Below are 12537 nucleotides of genomic sequence, written 5' to 3'. Positions count from 1 at the left end.
CCTGTGACACTAGTTATTGATTCCGATGCTTCACTTCAGGTTTACTGTATCATTTTGAACTTCTTATTGACGATGAAACTCAGAAATTACATCGGAATCAAATACAAAAAGCATAATGCCGACTTAAGCACAAAAAGACTGACTCTTCTTACTGACTATGTTTTGAACCATTCCTGTGACACTAGTTACAAATTCCGATGCTTGACTTCAGGTTTACTGTATCCCTTGGACCTTCTTATTGACGATGAAACACAGAAATTGCATCGGAATTTAATACAAAAGGGACAATGCCGGCTCAAGTACAAGAATACTGACTCTTCTTACTGGCTATGCTTTGAACCATTCCTGTGACACTAGTTATAGATTCCGATGCTTCACTTCAGGATTACTGTATCCCTCTGACCTTCCTATTGACGATGAAACACAGAAATTGCACCGGAATTAAATACAAAAGGCACAATGCCGACTTATGAACAAGAAGACTGACTCTTCTTTCTGTCTATGTTTTGAACCACTCCATTGACACTAGATATAGATTCCGATGCTTCACTCCCGGTTTACTGTATCCCTTTTAACTTCGTATTGACGATGAAACACTGAAATAGCATTGGAATTAAATACAAAAGACAAAATGCCGACGTAAGTACAAGAAGACTGACTCTTCCTACTGTCTATGTTTGATCCATTCCTGTGACACAAGTTATAGATTCCGATGCTTCACTTCAGGTTTACTGTATCCCTCTGACCTTATTCACGATGAAACACAGAAATTGCATCGGAATTAATTTCAAAAGGCACAATACCGACTTAAGTACAAGAAGGCTGACTCTTCTTACTGTCTATGTTTTGAACAATTCCTGTGACACTAGTTATAGATTCCGATACTTCACTTCACATTTACTGTATGCCTCTGACCTTCTTATTGACGATGAAACACAGCATTTCCATCGGAATTAAATACAAAAGGCACAATGCCGACTTAAGTACAAGAAAACTGACTCTTCTTTCTGTCTATGTTTTGAACCATTCCTTTGACACTAGTTATAGATTCCAATGCTTCACTTCAGGTTTACTGTATCCCTCTGAACTTCTTATTGACGATGAACACAGTAATTGCATCGGAATGAAAGAGAAAAGGCACAATGCCGACTTAAGTAGAAGAAGACTGATCTTCTTACTGACTATGTTTTGAACCATTCCTGAGACACTAGTTATAGATTCTGATGCTTCACTTCAGGTTTACTGTATCCCTCTGAACTTCTTATTGACGATGAAACACAAAAATTGCATCGGAATTAAATAAAAAATGCACAATGCCGACTTAAGTACAAGAAGACTGACTCTTCTTACTGTCTATGATTTGAACCATTCCATTGACACTAGTTATAGATTCCAATGCTTCACTCCAGGTTTACTGTATCCCTTTTACATTCTTATTGACGATGAAACACTGAAATTGCATCGGAATTAAATACAAAAGTCAAAATGCCGGCTTAAGTACAAGAACACTGATTCTTCCTACTGTCTATGTTTTGAACCATTCCTGTGACACTAGTTATGGATTCCGATGCTTCACTTCAGGTTTACTGTTTCTCTCAGACCTTATTCGCGATGAAACACAGAAAATGCATCGTAATGAAATACAAAAGGCACAATACCGACTTAAGTACAAGAAGACTGACTCTTCTTACTGTCTATGTTTTGATCCATTCCTGTGACACTAGTTATTGATTCCGATGCTTCACTTCAGGTTTACTGTATCATTTTGAACTTCTTATTGACGATGAAGCTCAGAAATTACATCGGAATCAAATACAAAAAGCATAATGCCGACTTAAGTTCAAAAAGACTGACTCTTCTTACTGACTATGTTTTGAACCATTCCTGTGACACTAGTTATAGATTCCGATGCTTCACTTCAGGTTTACTGTATCCCTCATACCTTATTCACGATGAAACACAGAAATTGCATCGGAATTAAATACAAAAGGCACAATACCGACTGACTCTTCTTACTGTCTATGTTTTGAACTATTCCTGTGACACTAGTTATAGATTCCGATGCTTCACTTCAGGTTTACTGTATGCCTCTGACCTTCTTATTGACGATGAAACATTGAATTTGCATCGGAATTAAATACAAAAGGCACAATACCGACTTAAGTACAAGAAAACTGACTCTTCTTTGTGTCTATGTTTTGAACCATTCCTGTGACACAAGTTATAGATTCCGATGCTTCACTTCAGGTTTGCTGTATCCCTCTGACATTCTTATTGACGATGAAACATAGAAATTGCATCGGAATTAAATACAAAAGGTACAAGCTGACTTAAGTACAAGAAAACTGACTCTTCTTACTGTCTATGTTTTGAACCATTCAAGTGACACTAGTTATAGATTCCGATGCTTCACTTGAGGTTTACATTATCCCTCTGAACTTCTTTTTGACGAAGAAACACAGAAATTGCATCGGAATTTAATAGAAAAGGCACAATGCCGAATTAAGTACAAGATGACTGACTCTTCTTACTGTCTATGTTTTGAACCATTCCTGTGCCACTATTTATAGATTCCGATGCTTGACTTCAGGTTTACTGTATCCTTGGACCTTCTTATTGACGATGAAACACAGAAATTGCATCGGAATTTATTACAAAAGGCACAATGCCGACTCAAGTACAAGAAGACCGTCTCTTCTTACTGTCTATGATTTGAAACATTCCTGTGACACTAGCTATAGATTCTGATGCTTCACTTCAGGTTTACTGTATCCCTCTGACTATCTTATAAGACGATGAAACACAGAAGTAGCACCGGAATTAAATACAAAAGGCACAATGCTGACTTAAGGACAAGAAGACTGACTCTTCTTACTGACTATGTTTTGAACCATTCCTGTGACACTAGTTACAGATTCCGATGCTTCACTTGAGGTTTACATTATCCCTCTGACCTTCTTATTGACGATGAAACACAGAAATTGCATCGGAATTAAATAAAAAAGGCACAATGCCGAATTATATACAAGAAGACTGACTCTTCCTACTGTCTATGTTTTGAACCATTTCTGTGACACTAGTTATATATTCCGATGCTTCACTTCAGGTTAACTGTATCCCTTGGACCTTCTTATTGACGATGAAACACAGAAATAGCATCGGAATTAAATACAAAAGGCACAATGCCGAATTAAGTACAAGAAGACTGACTCTTCCTACTGTCTATGTTTTGAACCATTCCATTGACACTAGTTATAAATTCCGATGCTTGACTTCAGGTTTACTGAACCCTTGGACCTTCGTATTGACGATAAAACACAGAAATTGCATCGGAATTTAATAGAAAAGGCACAATGCCGACTTAAGTACAAGAAGACTGACTCTTCTTAATGTCTATGTTTTGAACCATTCCTGTGACACTAGTTAAAGATTCCAATGCTTCACTCTAGGTTTAGTGTATCCCTTGGACTTTCTTATTGACGATGAACACAGTAATTGCATCGGAATTAAATAGAAAAGGCACAATGACGAGTTAAGTACAAGAAGACTGACTCTTCCTATTGTCTATGTTTTGAACCATTTCTGTGACACTAGTTATTTATTCCGATGCTTCACTTCAGGTTTACTGTATCCCTTGGACCTTCTTATTGACGATGAAACACAGAAATTGCATCGGAATTAAATAGAAAAAGGCACAATGCCGACTTAAGTACAAGAAGACTGTATCTTCTTACTGTCTATGTTTTGAAACATTCCTGTGACACTAGTTATAGATTCCGATGCTTCACTCCAGGTCTACTGTATCCCTTGGACCATCTTATTGACGATGAAACACAGAAAATGCATCGGAATTAAATACAAAAGGCCCAAGGCCGACTTAAGTACAAGAAGACTGACTCTTCTTACTGACTATGTTTTGAACCATTCCTGTGACACTAGTTATAAATTCCGATTCTGACTTCAGGTTTGCTGTATCCCTCTGACTTTCTTATTGACGATGAAACACAGAAGTTAAACAGGAATTAAATACAAAAGGCACAATGCCGACTTAAGGACAAGAAGACTGGCTCTTCTTACTGACTATGTTTTGAACCATTCCTGTGACACTAGTTATAGATTCCGATGATTCACTTCAGGTTTACTGTATCCCTCTGACCTTCTTATTGACGAAGACACACAGAAATTGCCTCGGAATTATATAGAAAAGGCACAATGTCGACTTAAGTACAAGAAGACTGACTCTTCTTAATGACTATGTTTTGAACCATTCCTGTGACACTAGTTATAGATTCCGATGCTTCACTCTAGGTTTAGTGTATCCCTTGGACCTTCTTATTGACGATGAACACAGTAATTGCATCGGAATTAAAGAGAAAAGACACAATGCCGACTTAAGTAGAAGAAGACTGACTCTTTTTACTGACTATGTTTTGAACCATTCCTGTGACACTAGTTACAAATTCCCATGCTTGACTTCAGGTTTACTGTATCCCTTGGACCTTCTTATTGACGATGAAACACAGAAATTGCATCGGAATTTAATACAAAAGGGACAATGCCGAATCAAGTACAAGAATACTGACTCTTCTTACTGGCTATGCTTTGAACCATTCCTGTGACACTAGTTATAGATTCCGATGCTTCACTTCAGGTTTACTGTATCCCTCTGACCGTCCTATTGACGATGAAACACAGAAATTGCACCGGAATTAAATACAAAAGGCACAATGCCGACTTATGAACAAGAAGACTGACTCTTCTTTCTGTCTATGTTTTGAACCACTCCATTGACACTAGATATAGATTCCGATGCTTCACTCCCGGTTTACTGTATCCCTTTTAACTTCGTATTGACGACGAAACACTGAAATAGCATTGGAATTAAATACAAAAGACAAAATGCCGACTTAAGTACATGAAGACTGACTCTTCCTACTGTCTATGTTTGATCCATTCCTGTGACACAAGTTATAGATTCCGATGCTTCACTTCAGGTTTACTGTATCCCTCTGACCTTATTCACGATGAAACACAGAAATTGCATCGGAATTAATTTCAAAAGGCACAATACCGACTTAAGTACAAGAAGGCTGACTCTTCTTACTGTCTATGTTTTGAACAATTCCTGTGACACTAGTTATAGATTCCGATACTTCACTTCACATTTACTGTATGCCTCTGACCTTCTTATTGACGATGAAACACAGCATTTCCATCGGAATTAAATACAAAAGGCACAATGCCGACTTAAGTACAAGAAAACTGACTCTTCTTACTCTCTATGTTTTGAACCATTCCTGTGACACCAGTTATAGATTCCGATGCTTCACTTCAGGTTTACTGAATCCCTTATACCTTCTTATTGACGATGAACCACAGAAATTGCATCGGAATTTAATACAAAAGGCACAATGCCGACTCAAGTACAAGAAGGCTGACTCTTCTTCCTGTCTATGCTTTGAACCATTCCTTTGACACTAGTTATAGATTCCAATGCTTCACTTCAGGTTTACTGTATCCCTCTGAACTTCTTATTGACGATGAACACAGTAATTGCATCGGAATGAAAGAGAAAAGGCACGATGCCGACTTAAGTAGAAGAAGACTGATCTTCTTACTGACTATGTTTTGAACCATTCCTGAGACACTAGTTATAGATTCTGATGCTTCACTTCAGATTTACTGTATCCCTCTGAACTTCTTATTGACGATGAAACACAGAAATTGCATCGGAATTAAATAAAAAAGGCACAAAGCCGACTTAAGTACAAGAAGACTGACTCTTCTTACTGTCTATGATTTGAACCATTCCATTGACACTAGTTATAGATTCCAATGCTTCACTCCAGGTTTACTGTATCCCTTTTACATTCTTATTGACGATGAAACACTGAAATTGCATCGGAATTAAATACAAAAGTCAAAATGCCGGCTTAAGTACAAGAACACTGACTCTTCCTACTGTCTAAGTTTATAACCATTCCTGTGACACTAGTTATGGATTCCGATGCTTCACTTCAGGTTTACTGTTTCTCTCAAACCTTATTCGCGATGAAACACAGAAAATGCATCGTAATGAAATACAAAAGGCACAATACCGACTTAAGTACAAGAAGACTGACTCTTCTTACTGTCTATGTTTTGAACCATTCCTGTGACACTAGTTATTGATTCCGATGCTTCACTTCAGGTTTACTGTATCATTTTGAACTTCTTATTGACGATGAAGCTCAGAAATTACATCGGAATCAAATACAAAAAGCATAATGCCGACTTAAGTTCAAAAAGACTGACTCTTCCTACTGACTATGTTTTGAACCATTCCTGTGACACTAGTTATAGATTCCGATGCTTCACTTCAGGTTTACTGTATCCCTCATACCTTATTCACGATGAAAGACAGAAATTGCATCGGAATTAAATACAAAAGGCACAATACCGACTGACTCTTCTAACTGTCTATGTTTTGAACTATTCCTGTGACACTAGTTATAGATTCCGATGCTTCACTTCAGGTTTACTGTATGCCTCTGACCTTCTTATTGACGATGAAACATTGAATTTGCATCGGAATTAAATACAAAAGGCACAATACCGACTTAAGTACAAGAAAACTGACTCTTCTTTGTGTCTATGTTTTGAACCATTCCTGTGACACAAGTTATAGATTCCGATGCTTCACTTCAGGTTTGCTGTATCCCTCTGACATTCTTATTGACGATGAAACATAGAAATTGCATCGGAATTAAATACAAAAGGCACAAGCTGACTTAAGTACAAGAAAACTGACTCTTCTTACTGTCTATGTTTTGAACCATTCAAGTGACACTAGTTATAGATTCCGATGCTTCACTTGAGGTTTACATTATCCCTCTGAACTTCTTTTTGACGAAGAAACACAGAAATTGCATCGGAATTTAATAGAAAAGGCACAATGCCGAATTAAGTACAAGAAGACTGACTCTTCTTACTGTCTATGTTTTGAACCATTCCTGTGCCACTATTTATAGATTCCGATGCTTGACTTCAGGTTTACTGTATCCTTGGACCTTCTTATTGACGATGAAACACAGAAATTGCATCGGAATTTATTACAAAAGGCACAATGCCGACTCAAGTACAAGAAGACCGACTCTTCTTACTGTCTATGATTTGAAACATTCCTGTGACACTAGCTATAGATTCTGATGCTTCACTTCAGGTTTACTGTATCCCTCTGACTATCTTATAAGACGATGAAACACAGAAGTAGCACCGGAATTAAATACAAAAGGCACAATGCTGACTTAAGGACAAGAAGACTGACTCTTCTTACTGACTATGTTTTGAACCATTCCTGTGACACTAGTTATAGATTCCGATGCTTCACTTGAGGTTTACATTATCCCTCTGACCTTCTTATTGACGATGAAACACAGAAATTGCATCGGAATTAAATAAAAAAGGCACAATGCCGAATTATATACAAGAAGACTGACTCTTCCTACTGTCGATGTTTTGAACCATTTCTGTGACACTAGTTATATATTCCGATGCTTCACTTCAGGTTAACTGTATCCCTTGGACCTTCTTATTGACGATGAAACACAGAAATAGCATCGGAATTAAATACAAAAGGCACAATGCCGAATTAAGTACAAGAAGACTGACTCTTCCTACTGTCTATGTTTTGAACCATTCCATTGACACTAGTTATAAATTCCGATGCTTGACTTCAGGTTTACTGAACCCTTGGACCTTCGTATTGACGATAAAACACAGAAATTGCATCGGAATTTAATAGAAAAGGCACAATGCCGACTTAAGTACAAGAAGACTGACTCTTCTTAATGTCTATGTTTTGAACCATTCCTGTGACACTAGTTAAAGATTCCGATGCTTCACTCTAGGTTTAGTGTATCCCTTGGACTTTCTGATTGACGATGAACACAGTAATTGCATCGGAATTAAATAGAAAAGGCACAATGACGAATTAAGTACAAGAAGACTGACTCTTCCTACTGTCTATGTTTTGAACCATTTCTGTGACACTAGTTATTTATTCCGATGCTTCACTTCAGGTTTACTGTATCCCTTGGACCTTCTTATTGACGATGAAACACAGAAATTGCATCGGATTTAATTAGAAAAAGGCACAATGCCGACTTAAGTACAAGAAGACTGTATCTTCTTACTGTCTATGTTTTGAAACATTCCTGTGACACTAGTTATAGATTCCGATGCTTCACTCCAGGTCTACTGTATCCCTTGGACCTACTTATTGACGATGAAACACAGAAAATGCATCGGAATTAAATACAAAAGCCCCAAGGCCGACTTAAGTACAAGAAGACTGACTCTTCTTACTGACTATGTTTTGAACCATTCCTGTGACACTAGTTATAGATTCCGATTCTGACTTCAGGTTTGCTGTATCCCTCTGACTTTCTTATTGACGATGAAACACAGAAGTTAAACAGGAATTAAATACAAAAGGCACAATGCCGACTTAAGGACAAGAAGACTGGCTCTTCTTACTGACTATGTTTTGAACCATTCCTGTGACACTAGTTATAGATTCCGATGATTCACTTCAGGTTTACTGTATCCCTCTGACCTTCTTATTGACGAAGACACACAGAAATTGCCTCGGAATTATATAGAAAAGGCACAATGCCGACTTAAGTACAAGAAGACTGACTCTTCTTAATGTCTATGTTTTGAACCATTCCTGTGACACTAGTTATAGATTCCGATGCTTCACTCTAGGTTTAGTGTATCCCTTGGACCTTCTTATTGACGATGAACACAGTAATTGCATCGGAATTAAAGAGAAAAGACACAATGCCGACTTAAGTAGAAGAAGACTGACTCTTCTTACTGACTATGTTTTGAACCATTCCTGTGACACTAGTTACAAATTCTCATGCTTGACTTCAGGTTTACTGTATCCCTTGGACCTTCTTATTGACGATGAAACACAGAAATTGCATCGGAATTTAATACAAAAGGGACAATGCCGAATCAAGTACAAGAATACTGACTCTTCTTACTGGCTATGCTTTGAACCATTCCTGTGACACTAGTTATAGATTCCGATGCTTCACTTCAGGTTTACTGTATCCCTCTGACCGTCCTATTGACGATGAAACACAGAAATTGCACCGGAATTAAATACAAAAGGCACAATGCCGACTTTTGAACAAGAAGACTGACTCTTCTTTCTGTCTATGTTTTGAACCACTCCATTGACACTAGATATAGATTCCGATGCTTCACTCCCGGTTTACTGTATCCCTTTTAACTTCGTATTGACGACGAAACACTGAAATAGCATTGGAATTAAATAGAAAAGACAAAATGCCGACTTAAGTACATGAAGACTGACTCTTCCTACTGTCTATGTTTGATCCATTCCTATGACACAAGTTATAGATTCCGATGCTTCACTTCAGGTTTACTGTATCCCTCTGACCTTATTCACGATGAAACACAGAAATTGCATCGGAATTAATTTCAAAAGGCACAATACCGACTTAAGTACAAGAAGGCTGACTCTTCTTACTGTCTATGTTTTGAACAATTCCTGTGACACTAGTTATAGATTCCGATACTTCACTTCACATTTACTGTATGCCTCTGACCTTCTTATTGACGATGAAACACAGCATTTCCATCGGAATTAAATACAAAAGGCACAATGCCGACTTAAGTACAAGAAAACTGACTCTTCTTACTCTCTATGTTTTGAACCATTCCTGTGACACCAGTTATAGATTCCGATGCTTCACTTCAGGTTTACTGAATCCCTTGGACCTTCTTATTGACGATGAACCACAGAAATTGCATCGGAATTTAATACAAAAGGCACAATGCCGACTCAAGTACAAGAAGGCTGACTCTTCTTCCTGTCTATGCTTTGAACCATTCCTTTGACACTAGTTATAGATTTCAATGCTTCACTTCAGGTTTACTGTATCCCTCTGAACTTCTTATTGACGATGAACACAGTAATTGCATCGGAATGAAATAGAAAAGGCACGATGCCGACTTAAGTAGAAGAAGACTGATCTTCTTACTGACTATGTTTTGAACCATTCCTGAGACACTAGTTATAGATTCTGATGCTTCACTTCAGGTTTACTGTATCCCTCTGAACTTCTTATTGACGATGAAACACAGAAATTGCATCGGAATTAAATAAAAAAGGCACACAGCCGACTTAAGTACAAGAAGACTGACTCTTCTTACCGTCTATGATTTGAACCATTCCATTGACACTAGTTATAGATTCCAATGCTTCACTCCAGGTTTACTGTATCCCTTTTACATTCTTATTGACGATGAAACACTGAAATTGCATCGGAATTAAATACAAAAGTCAAAATGCCGGCTTAAGTACAAGAACACTGACTCTTCCTACTGTCTATGTTTTGAACCATTCCTGTGACACTAGTTATAGATTCCGATGCTTCACTTCAGGTTTACTGTTTCTCTCAGACCTTATTCGCGATGAAACACAGAAAATGCATCGTAATGAAATACAAAAGGCACAATACCGACTTAAGTACAAGAAGACTGACTCTTCTTACTGTCTATGTTTTGAACCATTCCTGTGACACTAGTTATTGATTCCGATGCTTCACTTCAGGTTTACTGTATCATTTTGAACTTCTTATTGACGATGAAGCTCAGAAATTACATCGGAATCAAATACAAAAAGCATAATGCCGACTTAAGTTCAAAAAGACTGACTCTTCCTACTGACTATGTTTTGAACCATTCCTGTGACACTAGTTATAGATTCCGATGCTTCACTTCAGGTTTACTGTATCCCTCATACCTTATTCACGATGAAAGACAGAAATTGCATCGGAATTAAATACAAAAGGCACAATACCAACTGACTCTTCTTACTGTCTATGTTTTGAACTATTCCTGTGACACTAGTTATAGATTCCGATGCTTCACTTCAGGTTTACTGTATGCCTCTGACCTTCTTATTGACGATGAAACATTGAATTTGCATCGGAATTAAATACAAAAGGCACAATACCGACTTAAGTACAAGAAAACTGACTCTTCTTTGTGTCTATGTTTTGAACCATTCCTGTGACACAAGTTATAGATTCCGATGCTTCACTTCAGGTTTGCTGTATCCCTCTGACATTCTTATTGACGATGAAACATAGAAATTGCAGCGGAATTAAATACAAAAGGCACAAGCTGACTTAAGTACAAGAAAACTGACTCTTCTTACTGTCTATGTTTTGAACCATTCATGTGACACTAGTTATAGATTCCGATGCTTCACTTGAGGTTTACATTATCCCTCTGAACTTCTTTTTGACGAAGAAACACAGAAATTGCATCGGAATTTAATAGAAAAGGCACAATGCCGAATTAAGTACAAGAAGACTGACTCTTCTTACTGTCTATGTTTTGAACCATTCCTGTGCCACTATTTATAGATTCCGATGCTTGACTTCAGGTTTACTGTATCCTTGGACCTTCTTATTGACGATGAAACACAGAAATTGCATCGGAATTTAATACAAAAGGCACAATGCCGACTCAAGTACAAGAAGACTGACTCTTCTTACTGTCTATGATTTGAAACATTCCTGTGACACTAGCTATAGATTCTGGTGCTTCACTTCAGGTTTACTGTATCCCTCTGACTTTCTTATAAGACGATGAAACACAGAAGTTGCACCGGAATTAAATACAAAAGGCACAATGCTGACTTAAGGACAAGAAGACTGACTCTTCTTACTGACTATGTTTTGAACCATTCCTGTGACACTAGTTATAGATTCCGATGCTTCACTTGAGGTTTACATTATCCCTCTGACCTTCTTATTGACGATGAAACACAGAAATTGCATCGGAATTAAATAAAAAAGGCACAATGCCGAATTATATACAAGAAGACTGACTCTTCCTACTGTCTATGTTTTGAACCATTCCATTGACGCTAGTTATAAATTCCGATGCTTGACTTCAGGTTTACTGAACCCTTGGACCTTCGTATTGACGATAAAACACAGAAATTGCATCGGAATTAAATAGAAAAGGCACAATGCCGACTTAAGTACAAGAAGACTGACTCTTCTTAATGTCTATGTTTTGAACCATTCCTGTGACACTAGTTAAAGATTCCGATGCTTCAATCTAGGTTTAGTGTATCCCTTGGACTTTCTTATTGACGATGAACACAGTAATTGCATCGGAATTAAATAGAAAAGGCACAATGACGAATTAAGTACAAGAAGACTGACTCTTCCTACTGTCTATGTTTTGAACCATTTCTGTGACACTAGTTATATATTCCGATGCTTCACTTCAGGTTTACTGTATCCCTTGGACCTTCTTATTGACGATGAACCACAGAAATTGCATCGGAATTAAATAGAAAAAGGCACAATGCCGACTTAAGTACAAGAAGACTGTATCTTCTTACTGTCTATGTTTTGAAACATTCCTGTGACACTAGTTATAGATTCCGATCTTTCACTCCAGGTCTACTGTATCCCTTGGACCTTCTTATTGACGATG

The sequence above is a fragment of the Schistocerca serialis genome, chromosome 8 (genome assembly GCF_023864345.2).
Source record: "Schistocerca serialis cubense isolate TAMUIC-IGC-003099 chromosome 8, iqSchSeri2.2, whole genome shotgun sequence".
NCBI classification, from domain to species: Eukaryota; Metazoa; Arthropoda; class Insecta; order Orthoptera; family Acrididae; genus Schistocerca; species Schistocerca serialis.
The sequence above is the reverse complement of the archived record's forward strand: the minus strand, read 5'-3'. Positions refer to the sequence as shown.